Genomic DNA, 287 nt, shown 5'->3' on the forward strand with positions numbered 1-287 from the left:
ACCTTTGCGTGTCGCCGTTGCATTAGTGAAGGGCATATCCAACAATAATGGCAATGTCTATAAATGACCATTCTTACCATATAATGTCAAAGTATAATTCAGTTTTTGATTATGAGGTATTTGTTGGTGGGTCATAATACTCATGTGCAACTCCTGTCACCGTAAATTCTGTTGGTATTATGTCACACTGAAATGGTGTTTAGTATGTGCAGTGTAAACACGATTTTCATATCAAGAAAATTGTTATATATAGTGGTGCGGTCTTTATCTTTTTTTTTAGGTAATGT

The sequence above is a fragment of the Penaeus monodon genome, chromosome 20 (genome assembly GCF_015228065.2).
Source record: "Penaeus monodon isolate SGIC_2016 chromosome 20, NSTDA_Pmon_1, whole genome shotgun sequence".
In the NCBI taxonomy this organism is placed as follows: Eukaryota; Metazoa; Arthropoda; class Malacostraca; order Decapoda; family Penaeidae; genus Penaeus; species Penaeus monodon.